The 19,603-nt window shown below is 48.1% G+C and overlaps 1 protein-coding gene across 5 annotated transcripts in view; it reads left to right on the forward strand.

Moving 5' to 3' along the window:
- Positions 1-19,603, forward strand: part of GPAT2 (glycerol-3-phosphate acyltransferase 2, mitochondrial) — a 264,394-nt gene that overhangs the window by 50,342 nt on the left and 194,449 nt on the right. The gene's annotated exons all lie outside the window — the stretch shown is intronic.

Consider the following 19,603-nt stretch of genomic DNA (forward strand, 5'->3'; position numbering starts at 1 on the left):
GGCTCCGCAGGAGACAGGGCACAAAAGTAAAGCTTTTACAGGTCAGGTGGTGTGTACTGGCTCCTCCCCCTATGACCCTCCTCCAGACTCCAGTTAGATTTTTGTGCCCGGCCGAGAAGGGTGCAATTCTAGGTGGCTCTCATAAAGAGCTGCTTAGAGAGTTTAGCTTAGGTTTTTTATTTTACAGTGATTCCTGCTGGCAACAGGATCACTGCAACGAGGGACAGAGGGGAGAAGAAGTGAACTCACCTGCGTGCAGGATGGATTGGCTTCTTGGCTACTGGACATGAAGCTCCAGAGGGACGATCACAGGTACAGCCTGGATGGTCACCGGAGCCACGCCGCCGGCCCCCTCACAGATGCTGAAGCAAGAAGAGGTCCAGAATCGGCGGCTGAAGACTCCTGCAGTCTTCTTAAGGTAGCGCACAGCACTGCAGCTGTGCGCCATTTTCCTCTCAGCACACTTCACACGGCAGTCACTGAGGGTGCAGGGCGCTGGGGGGGGGGCGCCCTGGGAGGCAAATGAAAACCTTTAAAAAGGCTAAAAATACCTCGCATATAGCCCCAGAGGCTATATGGAGATATTTACCCCTGCCTAAATGTACTAAATAGCGGGAGACGAGCCCGCCGGAAAAGGGGCGGGGCCTATCTCCTCAGCACACGGCGCCATTTTCTGTCACAGCTCCGCTGGTCAGGAAGGCTCCCAGGTCTCTCCCCTGCACTGCACTACAGAAACAGGGTATAACAGAGAGGGGGGGCAAAATAAATGGCTATATATATTAATATAAAAGCAGCTATAAGGGAGCACTTAATCATAAGGCTATCCCTGTCATATATAGCGCTTTTTGGTGTGTGCTGGCAGACTCTCCCTCTGTCTCCCCAAAGGGCTAGTGGGTCCTGTCTTCGTATAGAGCATTCCCTGTGTGTCTGCTGTGTGTCGGTACGTGTGTGTCGACATGTATGAGGACGTTATTGGTGTGGAGGCGGAGCAATTGCCAAATATGAGGATGTCACCTCCTAGGGGGTCGACACCAGAATGGATGCCTTTATTTGTGGAATTACGGGATAGCGTCAACTCGCTTAAGCAGTCGTTTGCCGACATGAGGCGGCCGGACACTCAATTAGTGCCTGTCCAGGCGCCTCAAACACCGTCAGGGGCTGTAAAACGCCCCTTGCCTCAGTCGGTCGACACAGACCCAGACACAGGCACTGATTCCGGTGGTGAAGGTGACGAATCAACCGTATTTTCCAGTAGGGCCACACGTTATATGATTTTGGCAATAAAGGAGATGTTACATTTAGCTGATACTACAGGTACCACTAAACAGGGTATTATGTGGGGTGTGAAAAAACTACCAGTAGTTTTTACCGAATCAGAAGAATTAAATGACGTGTGTGATGAAGCGTGGGGTGCCCCGATAAAAAACTGCTAATTTCAAAGAAGTTATTGGCTTTATACCCTTTCCCGCCAGAGGTTAGGGAGCGCTGGGAAACACCTCCTAGGGTGGACAAAGCGCTAACACGCTTATCAAAACAAGTGGCGTTACCCTCTCCTGAGACGGCCGCACTTAAAGATCCATCAGATAGGAGGATGGAAAATATCCAAAAAGGTATATACACACATGCAGGTGTTATACTACGACCAGCTATTGCGACTGCCTGGATGTGCAGTGCTGGGGTAGTTTGGTCAGAGTCCCTGATCGAAAATATTGATACCCTGGACAGGGACAATATTTTACTGTCGTTAGAACAAATAAAGGATGCATTTCTTTATATGCGTGATGCACAGAGAGATATCTGCACACTGGCATCACGGGTAAGTGCTATGTCCATTTCGGCCAGAAGAGCTTTATGGACACGACAGTGGACAGGCGATGCGTAGAGGAGTTATTTGGGGTCGGTCTATCGGATTTGGTGGCCACGGCTACGGCCGGGAAATCCACCTTTCTACCTCAAGTCACTCTCCAACAGAAAAAGGCACCGACCTTTCAACCGCAGCCCTTTCGTTCCTTTAAAAATAAGAGAGCAAAGGGCTATTCATATCTGCCACGAGGCAGAGGACGAGGGAAGAGACAGCAACAGGCAGCTCCTTCCCAGGAACAGAAGCCCTCCCCGGCTTCTACAAAAGCCTCAGCATGACGCTGGGGCTTCGCAAGCGGACTCGGGGGCGGTAGGCGGTCGTCTCAAGAATTACAGCGCGCAGTGGGCTCACTCGCAGGTAAATCCCTGGATCCTGCAGATAATATCTCAGGGGTACAGGTTGAAATTAGAGACAGAGCCACCTCGCCGTTTCCTGAAGTCTGCTTTACCAACGTCCCCCTCAGAAAGGGAGACGGTTTTGGAAGCCATTCACAAGCTGTATTCTCAGCAGGTGATAGTCAAGGTACCTCTTCTACAACAAGGGAAGGGGTATTATTCCACTCTTTTTGTGGTACCGAAGCCGGATGGCTCGGTAAGGCCTATTCTAAATCTGAAGTCCTTGAACCTGTACATAAAGAAGTTCAAGTTCAAGATGGAGTCACTCAGAGCAGTGATAGCGAACCTGGAAGAAGGGGACTTTATGGTATCCTTGGACATCAAGGATGCGTATCTCCACGTTCCAATTACCCCTCACACCAGGGGTACCTCAGGTTCGTTGTACAAAACTGTCACTATCAGTTTCAGACGCTGCCGTTTGGTTTGTCCACGGCACCTCGGGTCTTTACAAAGGTAATGGCCGAGATAATATTTCTTCTTCGAAGAAAAGGCGTATTAATTATCCCATACTTGGACGATCTCCTAATAAGGGCAAGGTCCAGAGAACAGCTAGAGATGGGTTTAGCACTATCTCAAGAGGTGCTAAAGCAGCACGGATGGATTCTGAATATTCCAAAATCCCAATTAATGCCGACAACTCGTCTGCTGTTCCTGGGGATGATTCTGGACACAGTTCAGAAAAAGGTTTTTCTTCCCGAAGAAAAAGCCAAGGAGTTATCTGACCTGGTCAGGAACCTCCTAAAACCAGGAAAGGTGTCTGTACATCAATGCACAAGAGTCCTGGGAAAAAATGGTAGCTTCTTACGAAGCAATCCCTTTCGGCAGATTCCATGCAAAGGGAGCTGCTGGACAAATGGTCAGGGTCGCATCTTCAGATGCACCTGCGGATAACCCTGTCGCCGAGGACAAGGGTATCCCTTCTGTGGTGGTTGCAGAAGGCTCATCTATTGGAGGGCCGCAGATTCGGCATGCAGGATTGGATCCTGGTGACCACGGATGCCAGCCTGAGAGGCTGGGGAGCAGTCACACAGGGAAAAAATTTCCAGGGAGTGTGGTCGAGCCTGAAAAAGTCTCTTCACATAAGCATTCTGGAACTAAGAGCAATCTACAATGCTCTAAGCCAGGCGGAACCTCTGCTTCAAGGAAGACCGGTGTTGATCCAGTCGGACAACATCACGGCAGTCGCCCATGTAAACAGACAGGGCGGCACAAGAAGCAGGAGGGCAATGGCAGAAGCTGCCAGGATCCTTCGCTGGGCGGAGAATCACGTGATAGCACTGTCAGCAGTATTCATCCCGGGCGTGGACAACTGGGAAGCAGACTTCCTCAGCAGACACGACCTTCACCCGGGAGAGTGGGGACTTCATCCAGAAGTTTTCCACATGCTATTAAACCGTTGGGTAAAACCAATGGTGGACATGATGGCGTCTCGCCTCAACAAAACACTGGACAGGTATTGCGCCAGGTCAAGAGATCCGCAGGCAATAGCTGTGGACGCGCTGGTAACACCTTGGGTGTACCAGTCGGTATATGTGTTTCCTCCTCTGCCTCTCATACCAAAGGTATTGAGGATTATACGGCAAAGAGGAGTAAGACTAGTGGCTCCGGATTGGCCAAGAAGGACTTGGTACCCGGAACTTCAAGAGATGGTCACGGACGATCCGTGGCCTCTACTTCTGAGAAGGGACCTGCTTCAGCAGGGTCCTTGTCTTTTTCAAGACTTACCGCGGCTGCGTTTGACGGCATGGCGTTTGAATGCCAGATCCTAAAAGGAAAAGGCATTCCAGAAGAAGTCATTCCTACCTTGATAAAGGCAAGGTAGGAAGTCACCGCGAAGCATTATCGCCGTATTGGGCGAAAATATGTTGCGTGGTGCGAGCAGCGGAGTGCTCCGATGGAGGAATTTCAACTGGGTCGTTTTCCTACATTTCCTGCAATCAGGATTGTCTTTGGGTCTCAAATTGGGATCTATTAAGGTTCAAATTTCGGCCCTATCAATATTCTTCCAAAAAGAATTGGCCTCGGTCCCTGAGGTCCAGATTTTTATCAAAGGAGTACTGCATATACAGCCTCCTGTGGTGCCTAAGGTGGCACCGTGGGATCTAAATGTAGTTTTTAGATTTCCTCAAATCCAATTGGTTTGAACCACTAAAGAATGTGGATTTGAAATATCTCACATGGAAAGTGACTATGTTACTGGCCCTGGCTTCGGCCGGGAGAGTATCTGAACTGGCGGCTTTGTTTTATAAAAGCACTTATTTAATTTTCCATTCGACATAGGGCAGAGCTGCGGACGCGTCCGCATTTTCTCCCTAAGGTGGTATCAGCGTTTCACCTGAACCAGCCTATTGTAGTGCCTGCGGCTACAGACGACTTGAAGGACTCCAAGTTGTTGGACGTTGTCAGAGCCTTAAAAATATATTTAAAGGACGGCTGGAGTCAGAAAATCTGACTCGCTGTTTATACTGTATGCACCCAACAAGTTGGGTGCACCTGCTTCTAAGCAGTCGATTGCTCGTTGGATTTGTAACAAAATTCAACTTGTACATTCTGTGGCAGGCCTGCCACAGCCTAAATCTGTTAAGGCCCATTCCGCAAGGAAGGTGGGCTCATCTTGGGCGGCTGCCCGAGGGGTCTCGGCATTACAACTCTGCCGAGCAGCTACGTGGTCAGGGGAGAACACGTTTGTAAATTTTTGCAAATTTGATACCCTGGCAAAGGAGGACCTGGAGTTCTCTCATTCGGTGCTGCAGAGTCATCCGCACTCTCCCGCCCGTTTGGGAGCTTTGGTATAATCCCCATGGTCCTTTCAGGAACCCCAGCATCCACTTAGGACGATAGAGAAAATAAGAATTTACTTACCGATAATTCTATTTCTCGGAGTCCGTAGTGGATGCTGGGCGCCCATCCCAAGTGCGGATTATCTGCAATACTTGTACATAGTTATTGTTAACTAATTCGGGTTATTGTTTAGGAAGCCATCTTTCAGAGGCTCCTCTGTTATCATACTGTTAACTGGGTTTAGATCACAAGTTGTACGGTGTGATTGGTGTGGCTGGTATGAGTCTTACCCGGGATTCAAAATCCTCCCTTATTGTGTACGCTCGTCCGGGCACAGTACCTAACTGGAGTCTGGAGGAGGGTCATAGGGGGAGGAGCCAGTACACACCACCTGACCTGTAAAAGCTTTACTTTTGTGCCCTGTCTCCTGCGGAGCCGCTATTCCCCATGGTCCTTTCAGGAACCCCAGCATCCACTACGGACTCCGAGAAATAGAATTATCGGTAAGTAAATTCTTATTTTTTTTCTTCATATTTTTCGGTCAGATGCGTTGAAATCTGAAGAAAAGGGCCCGAATCGGACTAGTGGATAGGGGCCTTTACTCGACCTCTTCATTTCAAAACTGCCAGCACAATGATATGCAGGAGTTTGTTCAGTTTAAATGCTCTGTGCTGCTGTTCCCTTTTCTAATGAATGTTCTAATCACAGCCACTTTATCTCCTGCTCAACATTGGGTATCTAATTTTGGAGCAAGTGCAATAGATGCTCTGAGGGTATGCAGTCTGCATTTTGTCATTTATAATGGTAGTATCTAGTTATTCTTCATGCAGAGGACCTTTCCCATAAGTCCCTGGGTCCATGTCACCAACTATATGGAATAGTAACCTGTGGCAAGCGAAGCGAGACACCGGGCCCAAAGCGAGGGGAGCGTACAATCGTGCATAGATGAAACAAAATAACCTCAAACAAACGGAGAATTGATAAAATATTAACGCTGAATACTTAGATAATTATTAACTGCACTTGGGGATAACAGGTAAAAAGTACAGACAATGCCAGAATGTTTTAAAAGAAAAAAATAGGTTTTATAATATACAATTGCAATGCATAGCAATATAGAATCTTAAAGATACTGTGCACAGTATAGTCCCGTACACACTGGCCGATATATCGGCCGTTCTCTTTAACGGCCGATATATTGCGGGTCCGTCGGCCAGTGTGTACGGCCGATACGTCTGTGAACTCCGTCGTTAACAGACGTATCGTGTCGGTCCTGCAGCACAGCCGATGGCCAATATATCTACCGATATATTGGCGTGTCGCTGTGTGTGTACGGGCGGGCGGCCGACCGCCCGTACACATGCTGCGGCGGCCGGCGTTGACTGACAGCTGAACTGGGCGGGTGTGAGTACCTGCCCGCCCAGTTCATGACGTCAGTCCCCGATGGATCGGGCAGTGTGTATGCTCAACACACTGCCCAATCCGTCCATAGATATATCTGCCGATCAATTGATCGGCAGATATATCTTCCAGTGTGTACCCACCTTTACACTAGAGCTAGTCATAATTGTATCAAATGAGAAGTTGTATGTAGACACAATATAACAATTGATCACAGCTGTGTTTTAAATGAATAAAAAAAACAGAACCAAGTCACAGATTAATCCCATTTGAGCTAAAGGGGTTTAGTGTCTCTAAATCACCATTTGATAAAACATCCTTGTGAAAAAAAAAATAAAGAGATTGCAATATAAAAAAAATTGTCAAGATGCAGTGATCGATATTGTTGTGATTTGATACAGCAGTAAAATATAAACGTGCTGTAAAGGCAGAAGTTCTGTTCCGCCCTCTCGTGCTGTCACTGCCTGGTCCTGATCACAAAGGGAACATAGACACAACGATATTCCCATACCAGAATAACGACACAGGTAAAATGCAGCTTAAAGCATTTTAACTGTGTTGGCAGTATAACGATAAACAGGATGGTTTACCAGCTAGTTTACACTTCATCTCCTGTTTGTCGACATCAATAATGTAGAACAAGCGTATGCCTAATCATTTTACACTAAAAATATCAAATCGTATTGTATTGCTTCTGATGCTTCTAATTCTTCTTCATCCACTGGGGGACACTGGAATATGCTGCGCTATACGATGACGGTGTGTGGAACCTGACACTAAGGGGGTAATTCTGAGTTGATCGCAGCACCAAGTTTGTTAGCAATTGGGCAAAACCATGTGCACTGCAGGGGGGGCAGATATAACATTTGCAGAGAGAGTTAGACTTGGGTGGGTTATTTTGTTTCTGTGCAGGATAAACACTGGCTGCTTTATTTTTACACTGCAATTTAGATTTCAGTTTAACTACACCCCACCCAAATCTAACTCTCTCTGCACATGTTATATCTGCCTGCCCTGCAGTGCACATGGTTTTGCCCAACTGCTAACAAATTTGCTGCTGCGATCAACTCAGAATTAGGCTCTAAAGGCCCATACACATTAGACGATGTCGCTCTGTGAGCGACATCGTCTAACGTTTCCCCCTCCCGGGCCGGCCGGTCGGCGGCCGCCTGTACGCACAGAGCGATATGACCGCTCATATCGCTCAGTGACGTCACGCCCCCGCCAGCCCTGCATGAAGGTCGTGGACGACAGTCCACATCCTTCATGCATGCCCTACCGACAGCGACGATCGTTGCCGACCCGCTGCCGCGCATCGGTCGTCGCTGGCGGTATATACACTTAACGATAAAATGAGCGACGTCGCTCAAGGAGGGGGAAAATGAGCTACGTCGCTCATTATATCGTTAAGTGTGTATGAACCTTAAGTCTTAAGCTGTATACACACTATAAGACTATCTGCCCAATCTTTCTGTTTGGAGCGAAAATCTGGTAATGTATGGGAACAAATCACAATCAACCATTTGCTCCCAAAAGCCGTAAAATGGACAAAAATTGTTGTTTGGATAAATTGTTTAAATCAAATGTATTTAACCAGTTTGTCTGAACATCCACTTTTGTCTGTTTTCCAGTGTTTGGAGGTAAATGGTCAATTGTTACATACAGATAGAATAGTAAAAAAGTATCATGCTACCGGCTTGGCGGGCTTTGTGCTGCCAGAGTCTGCCTGCATCGAGGGAACCACGGGGGGACCTGCCACTGTTGCCACAGTTCTGGGCTCCCTGAGTACAGCGTCCACTGACATTGCAGCTCCACTGCTGGGAAGCAGCCATTACATGCTGGCTTGGAGCCATACAACACCTACACCTACAACACCCACAATAACAAATAACAAAATAACACCTACATACTTAATGGGGTGATTTTAGGGGACTCCGTACTGGAAAAAGATTTAGGTGTTCATATAGATAACAAACTTAGCAGCAGCACCCAATGTAGGATAGCGACAAAAAAGGCAAGCCCTAGTGAGGCCCTATCTGAAATACTGCGCACAATTTGGGGCATCCTACTACAAAAAGGATATCCTGGAACTAGAAAAGGCTCAGAGGCGGGCGACCAAGCTAATTAAGGGGATGGAGACGCTGGAATACAAGTAAAGACTTGCAAGGCTTGACACGTTCACACTAGAAAAGAGATTAAGAGGGGACATGATCAACATTTATAAATATTTAAGGGGACAATACACAGAGCTTTCGGGAGATCTGTTTTTGTTAAGACCAGCAAAGAAAACACATGGATACCCACTTAGGTTAGAGGAGAGGAGATTCCGCACACAGAGGCGGAACGGTTTTTTCATAGTAAGGACAATACGAGTCTGGAATTCTCTGCCTGAGAAAGTAGTAATGGCAGACTCGGTCAATACTTTTAAGAATGGCCTAGATAAATTCCTAATGGATAAGGATATACAAGGTTATGGTGGATAGATCATGTACCATAGTTATAATAAAATGAGGAAATACAACACAACAGCCGACTTTATCAACAGATAAAATTACTCCTGAAAATAAAACAGAGTAGGAGAACACAAATAGGTCGAACTCGACGGACGGATTGTCATTTTTTCAGCCTCGCAAACTATGTAACTATGTAACATAATGGTAGAGAGAGCCATCGACCATCGATAATTTGAAATCATCGATGGTCTATGACCAATGATAACTTTTCATTAATGGGGGAGGAACCACATGGTTTCCCACCATCGATGATATGAAGCTATATCCCTGCTCTCTGATTGGCCTGCAGCTCATTGCACACTAAAGCAGGGGGTACCATCGTTGTGTGAAACCACCAATGGTTACCTTGCAGATTGTCTCACAACATCAAGGTTATCCATCAAGGTGACCATCGATGGATAACCCACCGGTGGCCATCCCTACAGAGTGGGGGGGGATGGGGGCTGAGTTTAGCGTTGGCTACTTAATTGGTAGTCCTGGATTAGGTTGTCCAAGGAAGCCTCCACAGGAAGGGAGGTGCTCCCACTGGATAGGCAGCCTGCTTGTTAGCCCAGAAGGGGGGTGGGAAAACAAGTGGTCCTCCTCCTTCTCTGTAGCGAGAGTCTGTCTGCACATAACCTGCCATCTGCACCTAAAAAGCAGCAGCAGATACACGTGGCTCAGCCACGGAGGCACTGATTCTGGCTACCGCTCCTTCCCTACCCTCCAATCCTATACAGTGCTAGGGTTGTGGGATTTATTCTGAGAGGTGTTTTGAATGCAGTTCATGTATTGTCACACTCCGCAGAAAGTGTCTGTTAAGGTAGCCAGCCAACCAGCAAGCAAGGGACCTGTTGTTTTCAGCAAGACTGTATTGTCTAACACTCTTCTGAGTTTTTAGTTTCTTTTCATGTTTTTAGTGCACTCTTTCATTATTGTATGTCAGTTGCTGTACCTTAGGTTTAACTGCTATTTCGCTTCTGTCATTATTGTATATCACTTGCTGCATTTCTGTTGTGTCTGCTAGGTGTCTTCAGTCAACATTGGCTGTGTCTATTTGAATATTACTTCTATTTGTATTCCCTACCCTTTCATCAATCTGTCTGGGAAAGGCATAGCTGAAAAGGGTGGAATTGTCCAAAATGATTTTGCATGTACCAAGTGTAAAACTAAATTTCTCTATCGTCCTAGTGGATGCTGGGGTTCCTGAAAGGACCATGGGGAATAGCGGCTCCGCAGGAGACAGGGCACAAAAAGTAAAGCTTTAGGATCAGGTGGTGTGCACTGGCTCCTCCCCCTATGACCCTCCTCCAAGCCTCAGTTAGATTTTTGTGCCCGGCCGAGAAGGGTGCAATCTAGGTGGCTCTCCTAAAGAGCTGCTTAGAAAAGTTTAGCTTAGGTTTTTTATTTTACAGTGAGTCCTGCTGGCAACAGGATCACTGCAACGAGGGACTTAGGGGAGAAGAAGTGAACTCACCTGCGTGCAGGATGGATTGGCTTCTTTGGCTACTGGACATTAGCTCCAGAGGGACGATCACAGGTACAGCCTGGATGGTCACCGGAGCCTCGCCGCCGGCCCCCTTGCAGATGCTGAAACAAGAAGAAGGTCCAGAATCGGCGGCATGAAGACTCCTCAGTCTTCTTAAGGTAGCGCACAGCACTGCAGCTGTGCGCCATTTCCTCTCAGCACACTTCACACGGCAGTCACTGAGGGTGCAGGGCGCTGGAAGGGGGGCGCCCTGGGAGGCAATGAAAACCTATTTTTGGCTAAAAATACCTCACATATAGCCTCCGGGGGCTATATGGAGATTTCTCTATCGTCCTAAGTGGATGCTGGGGTTCCTGAAAGGACCATGGGGAATAGCGGCTCCGCAGGAGACAGGGCACAAAAAAGTAAAGCTTTACTAGGTCAGGTGGTGTGCACTGGCTCCTCCCCCTATGACCCTCCTCCAGACTCCAGTTAGATTTTGTGCCCGAACGAGAAGGGTGCAATCTAGGTGGCTCTCCTAAAGAGCTGCTTAGAGAAAGTTTAGTTTAGGTTTTTTTCTTTACAGTGAGTCCTGCTGGCAACAGGATCACTGCAACGTGGGACTTAGGGGGAAAGTAGTAAACTCACCTGCATGCAGAGTGGATTTGCTGCTTGGCTACTGGACACCATTAGCTCCAGAGGGATCGAACACAGGCCCAGCCGTGGAGTCCGGTCCCGGAGCCGCGCCGCCGACCCCCTTGCAGATGCTGAAGCGTGAAGAGGTCCGGAAACCGGCGGCTGAAGACTCCTCAGTCTTCATAAGGTAGCGCACAGCACTGCAGCTGTGCGCCATTTTCCTCTCAGCACACTTCACTGGGCAGTCACTGAGGGTGCAGAGCGCTGGGGGGGGGCGCTCTGAGAGGCAAATATAAACCTTATACAAGGCTAAAAATACCTCACATATAGCCCATAGGGGCTATATGGAGATATTTAACCCCTGCCTGACTGGAAAAATAGCGGGAGAAGAACCCGCCGAAAAAGGGGCGGGGCCTATCTCCTCAGCACACGGCGCCATTTTCTGTCACAGCTCCGCTGGTCAGAACGGCTCCCAGGTCTCTCCCCTGCACTGCACTACAGAAACAGGGTAAAACAGAGAGGGGGGGCACATTAATGGCTATATATATATATATTAAAGCAGCTATAAGGGAGCACTTAATATAAGGATATCCCTTGTATATATAGCGCTTTGTGGTGTGTGCTGGCAGACTCTCCCTCTGTCTCCCCAAAAGGGCTAGTGGGTCCTGTCTTCATTAGAGCATTCCCTGTGAGTTTGCGGTGTGTGTCGGTACGTGGTGTCGACATGTATGAGGACGATATTGGTGTGGAGGCGGAGCAATTGCCAAATATGCAGATGTCACCCCCCAGGGGGTCGACACCAGAATGGATGCCTTTATTTGTGGAATTACGTGATGGTTTATCTTCCCTTAAACAGTCAGTTGAGGACATGAGGCGGCCGGACAATCAATTAATGCCTGTCCAGGCGCCTCAAACACCGTCAGGGGCTGTAAAACGCCCTTTGCCTCAGTCGGTCGACACAGACCCAGACACGGGCACTGATTCCAGTGACGACGGTAGAAATTCAAACGTATTTTCCAGTAGGGCCACACGTTATATGATTTTGGCAATGAAGGAGACGTTACATTTAGCTGATACTACAGATACCGTAAAACAGGGTATTATGTATGGTGTGAAAAAACTACAAACAGTTTTTCCTGAATCAGAAGAATTAAATGACGTGTGTGATGAAGCGTGGGTTGCTCCTGATAAAAAGTTGATAATTTCAAAAAAGTTATTGGCATTATACCCTTTCCCGCCAGAGGTTAGGGCGCGCTGGGAAACACCCCCTAAGGTGGACAAGGCGCTCACACGCTTATCCAAACAAGTGGCGTTACCCTCTCCTGAGACGGCCGCACTTAAGGATCCATCAGATAGAAAGATGGAAGTTATTCAAAAGAATATATACACACATGCAGGTGTTATACTACGACCAGCTATAGCAACTGCCTGGATGTGCAGTGCTGGAGTAGTTTGGTCAGAATCCCTGATTGAAAATATTGATACCCTAGATAGGGACAATGTTTTACTGTCGTTAGAACAAATAAAGGATGCATTTATCTATATGCGTGATGCACAGAGGGATATTTGCACACTGGCATCTCGGGTGAGTGCTATGTCCATTTCAGCCAGAAGAGCCTTATGGACACGACAGTGGACAGGCGATGCGGATTCAAAACGTCACATGGAGGTTTTGCCGTATAAAGGGGAGGAGTTATTTGGAGTTGGTCTATCAGACTTGGTGGCCACGGCTACTGCCGGGAAATCCACTTTTTTACCTCAAGTCACTCCCCAACAGAGAAAGGCACCGACCTTTCAACCGCAGCCTTTTCGCTCCTACAAAAATAAGAGAGCAAAGGGCTTGTCGTACCTGCCACGAGGCAGAGGAAGAGGGAAGAGACACCAACAGGCAGCTCCTTCCCAGGAACAGAAGCCCTCCCCGGCTCCTGCAAAAACCTCAGCATGACGCTGGGGCCTCTCAAGCGGACTCGGGGACAGTGGGGGGCCGTCTCAAAAATTACAGCGCGCAGTGGGCTCACTCGCAGGTAGACCCCTGGATCCTGCAGATAATATCTCAGGGGTACAGGTTGGAATTAGAGACGGATCCTCCTCATCGTTTCCTGAAGTCTGCCTTACCAACCGTCTCTTCCGAAAGGGAGAGGGTGTTGGAAGCCATTCACAAGCTGTACGCTCAGCAGGTGATAGTCAAAGTACCCCTATTACAACAAGGAAAGGGGTATTATTCCACTCTATTTGTGGTACCGAAGCCGGATGGCTCGGTAAGGCCTATTCTAAATCTGAAGTCCTTGAACCTCTACATAAAAAAGTTCAAGTTCAAGATGGAGTCACTCAGAGCAGTGATAGCGAACCTGGAAGAAGGGGACTTTATGGTATCCTTGGACATCAAGGATGCGTATCTACACGTTCCGATTTACCCCGCACACCAGGGGTACCTCAGGTTCATTGTTCAAAACTGTCACTATCAGTTTCAGACGCTGCCGTTCGGATTGTCCACGGCGCCTCGGGTCTTTACCAAGGTAATGGCCGAGATGATGATTCTTCTTCGAAGAAAAGGCGTATTAGTTATCCCATACTTGGACGATCTCCTAATAAGGGCAAGGTCCAGAGAACAGCTGGAGACAGCTTTAGCACTATCTCAAGAGGTGCTAAGACAACACGGGTGGATTCTGAATATTCCAAAATCCCATTTAATCCCGACAACTCGTCTGCTGTTCCTAGGAATGATTCTGGACACGGTTCAGAAAAAGGTTTTCCTTCCAGAGGAAAAAGCCAAGGAGTTATCCGATCTAGTCAGGAACCTCCTAAAACCAGGAAAAGTGTCAGTACATCAATGCACAAGAGTCCTGGGAAAAATGGTGGCTTCTTACGAAGCAATTCCATTCGGCAGATTCCATGCAAGAATATTCCAAAGGGATCTGTTGGACAAATGGTCAGGGTCGCATCTGCAGATGCACCTGCGAATAACCCTGTCACCAAAGACAAGGGTGTCACTTCTGTGGTGGTTGCAGAAGGCTCACCTATTAGAAGGCCGCAGATTCGGCATTCAGGATTGGATCCTGGTGACCACGGACGCCAGCCTGAGAGGCTGGGGAGCAGTCACACAAGGAAGAAACTTCCAGGGAGTATGGACGAGTCTGGAAAAGTCTCTTCACATAAACATTCTGGAACTAAGAGCAATCTACAATGCTCTAAGCCAGGCGGAACTTCTCCTGCAAGGAAAGCCGGTGTTGATTCAGTCGGACAACATCACGGCGGTCGCCCATGTAAACAGGCAGGGCGGCACAAGAAGCAGGAGTGCAATGGCAGAAGCTGCCAAGATTCTTCGCTGGGCGGAGAATCACGTGATAGCACTGTCAGCAGTGTTCATCCCGGGCGTGGACAACTGGGAAGCAGACTTCCTCAGCAGACACGATCTTCATCCGGGAGAGTGGGGTCTACATCCAGAAGTCTTCAACATGTTAATAGACCGTTGGGAAAGACCAATTGTAGACATGATGGCGTCTCGCCTCAACAAGAAACTGGACAAATATTGCGCCAGGTCAAGAGATCCACAGGCAATAGCTGTGGACGCACTGGTAACTCCTTGGGTGTACCAGTCAGTGTATGTGTTTCCTCCTCTGCCGCTCATACCAAAGGTATTGAAGATCATACGGCAAAGAAGAGTAAGAACAATACTAGTGGTTCCGGATTGGCCGAGAAGGACTTGGTATCCGGAACTTCAAGAGATGCTCAAGGACGAACCGTGGCCTCTACCTCTGAGAAGGGACCTGCTACAGCAGGGTCCCTGTCTTTTTCAAGACTTACCGCGGCTGCGTTTGACGGCATGGCGGTTGAACGCCAGATCCTAAAAGGGAAAGGCATTCCAGAAGAAGTCATTCCTACCTTGATTAAGGCACGGAAGGAAGTCACCGTGAAACATTATCACCGCATTTGGCGAAAATATGTAGCGTGGGGCGAGGATCGGAGGGTTCCGACGGAGGAATTCCAACTGGGTCGTTTCCTACATTTCCTGCAATCAGGATTATCTATGGGTCTCAAATTGGGATCCATTAGGGTTCAAATTTCGGCCCTGTCAATATTCTTCCAAAAAGAATTGGCCTCTGTCCCTGAGGTCCAGACTTTTGTCAAGGGAGTACTGCATATACAGCCTCCTGTGGTGCCTCCGGTGGCACCGTGGGATCTAAATGTAGTTTTAGATTTCCTCAAATCCCATTGGTTTGAACCATTGAAAAAGGTGGATTTGAAATATCTCACATTGAAAGTGACTATGTTACTAGCCCTGGCCTCTGCCAGGAGAGTATCTGAATTGGCGGCTTTATCTTATAAAAGTCCTTATCTAATCTTCCATTCGGATAGGGCAGAACTGCGGACTCGTCCGCATTTTCTCCCTAAAGTGGTATCAGCATTTCATCTGAACCAACCTATTGTGGTGCCTGCGGCCACTAGCGACTTGGAGGACTCCAAGTTGTTGGACGTTGTCAGAGCCTTAAAAATATACATTGCAAGGACGGCTGGAGTCAGAAAATCTGACTCGCTGTTTATATTGTATGCACCCAACAAGTTGGGCGCACCTGCTTCTAAGCAGTCGATTGCTCGTTGGATTTGTAACACAATTCAACTTGCACATTCTGTGGCAGGCCTGCCACAGCCTAAAACTGTAAAAGCCCACTCCACAAGGAAGGTGGGCTCATCTTGGGCGGCTGCCCGAGGGGTCTCGGCATTACAACTCTGCCGAGCAGCTACGTGGTCGGGGGAGAACACGTTTGTAAAATTTTACAAATTTGATACCCTGGCAAAGGAGGACCTGGAGTTCTCTCATTCGGTGCTGCAGAGTCATCCGCACTCTCCCGCCCGTTTGGGAGCTTTGGTATAATCCCCATGGTCCTTTCAGGAACCCCAGCATCCACTTAGGACGATAGAGAAAATAAGAATTTACTTACCGATAATTCTATTTCTCGGAGTCCGTAGTGGATGCTGGGCGCCCATCCCAAGTGCGGATTATCTGCAATACTTGTACATAGTTATTGTTAACTAATTCGGGTTATTGTTAAGGAGCCATCTTTAAGAGGCCCTTTCTGTTGTCATACTGTTAACTGGGTTTAGATCACAAGTTGTACGGTGTGATTGGTGTGGCTGGTATGAGTCTTACCCGGGATTCAAAATGCCTCCCTTATTGTGTATGCTCGTCCGGGCACAGTACCTAACTGGAGTCTGGAGGAGGGTCATAGGGGGAGGAGCCAGTGCACACCACCTGACCTAGTAAAGCTTTACTTTTTTGTGCCCTGTCTCCTGCGGAGCCGCTATTCCCCATGGTCCTTTCAGGAACCCCAGCATCCACTACGGACTCCGAGAAATAGAATTATCGGTAAGTAAATTCTTATTATTTAACCCCTGCCAGAATCCGTTAAGAGCGGGAGACGAGGCCGCCGAAAAAGGGGCGGGGCCTATCTCCTCAGCACACAGCGCCATTTTCCCTCACAGAAAGGCTGGAGGGAAGGCTCCCAGGCTCTCCCCTGCACTGCACTACAGAAACAGGGTTAAAACAGAGAGGGGGGGCACTAATTTGGCGTTAGAAATATATAAAAAAGATGCTATAAGGGAAAACACTTATATAAGGTTGTCCCTATATAATTATAGCGTTTTTGGTGTGTGCTGGCAAACTCTCCCTCTGTCTCTCCAAAGGGCTAGTAGGTCCTGTCCTCTATCAGAGCATTCCCTGTGTGTGTGCTGTGTGTCGGTACGTGTGTGTCGACATGTATGAGGACGATGTTGGTGAGGAGGCGGAGCAATTGCCTGTAATGGTGATGTCACTCTCTAGGGAGTCGACACCGGAATGGATGGCTTATTTAGGGAATTACGTGATAATGTCAACACGCGGCAAGGTCGGTTGACGACATGAGACGGCCGACAAACAATTAGTACCGGTCCAGACGTCTCAAAAACACCGTCAGGGGTTTTAAAACGCCCGTTTACTTTAGTCGGTCGACACAGACACAGACAGGGACACTGAATCCAGTGTCGACGGTGAATAAACAAACGTATTCCTTATTAGGGCCACACGTTAAGGGCAATGAAGGAGGTGTTACATATTTCTGATACTACAAGTACCACAAAAGAGGGTATTATGTGGGATGTGAAAAAACTACCGTAGTTTTTCCTGAATCAGATAAATTAAATGAAGTGTGTGATGATGCGTGGGTTCCCCCCGATAGAAAATATGGGCGGTATACCCTTTCCCGCCAGAAGTTAGGGCGCGTTGGGAAACACCCCTTAGGGTGAATAAGGCGCTCACACGCTTATCAGAACAAGTGGCGGTACCGTCTATAGATAGGGCCGTCCTCAAGGAGCCAGCTGACAGGAGGCTGGAAAATATCATAAAAAGTATATACACACATACTGGTGTTATACTGCGACCAGCGATCGCCTCAGCCTGGATGTGCAGAGCTGGGGTGGCTTGGTCGGATTCCCTGACTAAAAATATTGATACCCTTGACAGGGACAGTATTTTATTGACTATAGAGCATTTAAAGGATGCATTTCTATATATGCGAGATGCACAGAGGGATATTTGCACTCTGGCATCAAGAGTAAGTGCGATGTCCATATCTGCCAGAAGATGTTTATGGACACGACAGTGGTCAGGTGATGCAGATTCCAAACGGCACAAAGGTGTATTGCCGTATAAAGGAAGAGGAGTTATTTGGGGTCGGTCCATCGGACCTGGTGGCCACGGCAACTGCTGGAAAATCCACCGTTTTTTACCCTAAGTCACATCTCTGCAGAAAAAGACACCGTCTTTTCAGCTTCAGTCCTTTCGTCCCTATAAGAGTCATATCTGCCCAGGGATAGAGGAAAGGGAAGAAGACTGCAGCAGGCAGCCCATTCCCAGGAACAGAAGCGCTCCACTGCTTCTGACAAGCTCTCAGCATGACGCTGAGACCGTACAGGACCCCTGGATCCTACAAGTAGTATCCCAGGGGTACAGATTGGAATGTCGAGACGTTTCCCCTGCGCAGGCTCCTGAAGTCTGCTTTACCAAGGTCTCCCTCCGACAAGGAGGCAGTATGGGAAAAAATTCACGAGCTGTATTCCCAGCAGGTGATAATTAAATTACCCCTCCTACAACAAGAAAAGGGGTATTATTCCACACTATATTGTGGTACTGAAGCCAGAAGGCTAGGTGAGACCTATTCTAAATCTAAAAAATTTGAACACTTACAAAGGTTCAAATCAAGATGGAGTCACTCAGAGCAGTGATAACGAACCGGGAAGAAGGGGACTATATGGTGTCCCGAGACATCAGGGATGCTTACCTCCATGTCCCAAATTTGCCCTTATCACTAAGGGTACCTCAGGTTCGTGGTACAGAACTGTCACTATCAGTTTCAGACGCTGCCGTTTGGATTGTCCACGGCACCCCGGGTCTTTACCAAGGTAATGGCCGAAATGATGGTTCTTCTTCGAAGAAAAGGCGTCTTAATTATCCCTTACTTGGACGATCTCCTGATAAGGGCAAAGTCCAGGGAACAGTTGGAGGTCGGAGTAGCATGATCCCGACAACAAGTCTCCTGTGCTTAGGGATGATTCTGGACACAGTCCAGAAAAAGGTGTTTCTCCCGGAAGAGAAAGCCAGGGAGTTATCCGAGCTAGTCAGGAACCTCCTAAAATCAGTGCATCATTGCACAAGGGCCATGGTAAAAAAATGGTGACTTCCTTCGAAGCAATTCCAGTCGGCAGATTTCATGCAAGAACTTTTCAGTGGGATCTGCTGGACAAATGGTCCGGATCGCATCTTCAGATGCATCAGCGGATAACCCTATATCCAAGGACAAGGGTGTCTCTCCTGTGGTGGTTACAGAGTGCTCATCTTCTAGAGGGCCGCAGATTCGGCATTCAGTTTTGGATGTTGGTGACCACGGAGGCCAGCCCGAGAGGCTGGGGAGCAGTCACACAAGGAAAAAATTTCCAGGGAGTGTGATCAAGTCTGGAGACTTTTCTCCACATAAATATAGCTAAGGGTAAATTTATAATGCTCTAAGCTTAACAAGACCTCTGCTTCAAGGTCAGCCGGTATTGATCCAGTGGGATAAAACATCACGGCAGTCGCCCACGTAAATAGACAGGGCGGCACAAGAAGCAGGAGGGCAGTGGCAAAAACTGCAAGGACTTTTCGCTGGGCGGAAAATCATGTGATAGCACTGTCAGCAGTGTTTCATTCCGGGAATGGAAACTGGGAAGCAGACTTCCTCAGTAGGCACGACCTCCACCCGGCAGAGTGGGAACTTCATGGGGAAGTTTTCCACATGATTGTAAACCGTTGGGAATTACCAAAGGTGGACATGATGGCGTCCCGTCTGAACAAAAAACGGGACAGGTATTGCGCCAGGTTAAGAGACCCTCAGGCAATAGCTGTGGACGTTCTGGTAACACCGTGGGTGTACCAGTCGGTGTATGTGTTCCATCCTCTGCTTTTCATACCTAAGGTACTGAGAATTATAAGACGTAGAGGAGTAAGAACTATACTCATGGCTCCGGATTGGCCAAGAAGGACTTGGTACCCGGAACTTCA

This window comes from Pseudophryne corroboree, chromosome 6 (assembly GCF_028390025.1).
Source record: "Pseudophryne corroboree isolate aPseCor3 chromosome 6, aPseCor3.hap2, whole genome shotgun sequence".
Lineage (NCBI taxonomy): Eukaryota > Metazoa > Chordata > Amphibia > Anura > Myobatrachidae > Pseudophryne > Pseudophryne corroboree.